This window comes from Cariama cristata, unplaced genomic scaffold (assembly GCF_000690535.1).
Source record: "Cariama cristata isolate BGI_N322 unplaced genomic scaffold, ASM69053v1 scaffold17087, whole genome shotgun sequence".
NCBI lineage: Eukaryota > Metazoa > Chordata > Aves > Cariamiformes > Cariamidae > Cariama > Cariama cristata.
In genome coordinates, this window is record NW_009625076.1 from 5,641 (window position 1) to 6,331 (window position 691).

The following is a 691-nucleotide window of genomic DNA, read 5'->3' on the forward strand; positions in this document are numbered from 1 at the left end:
CTGCACATCGGGCTTCCTCAGCCGACCAAGGCGTAAATCTGCCCTAAACTGCCTGAATTGTATAATACAGCCTCAAGTGCTGGGCAGAAACCTTGCGCCCTTTGAATTTAAAGCAACACTGCTGAAGCAGGGATGGTTTCTGGGAGAGGCTCCTTTTGATCTTGCCTGCATGCTTGGTCGGGTGCTGGCAGATCCGTGGCCCTTGGCTGCGCTGTCCCCTCACTCCAGCGTTGGACCGAGCCTCGGGTTTTGCTCAGTTCCTCTTCCCATCCCCGAGCTGTTCCCTGCGCAGGTGTGAGGGAGGGCTGGGGGTGAATTTTCCCTAAAAAGGTGTTTCTCGGATGAGGAGACCTGAACTCAGGGGAGATCACTGAGCCCTTGCAGCGGGGACGAGGGCTGCCCAGCTCCGCGTGGGTTGAAGTGGGCAAAGTGGCTGCTGTTGCCGGTGAGAGAAGCAAGTCAGGGCTGCAGCCTGAGCAGGGGTGAATGCTGGCATCTTCAGCAACTGCTTTCCTCCTCCTCCTCCTCCTCCACATCCTCTTTAGCAAACCAGATGATTCCCCGCTCATCGGCAGAGCCCGTGGTGCGCCGGCGTGGCTCCGAGGTGCTCGCCCTCCCCTGGGGAACGGGCTCCTCCAGCAGTGTGGAAGCCGAGGGCTTCTCCGGGTGCTTCATCTCCTTGTAACTCTTT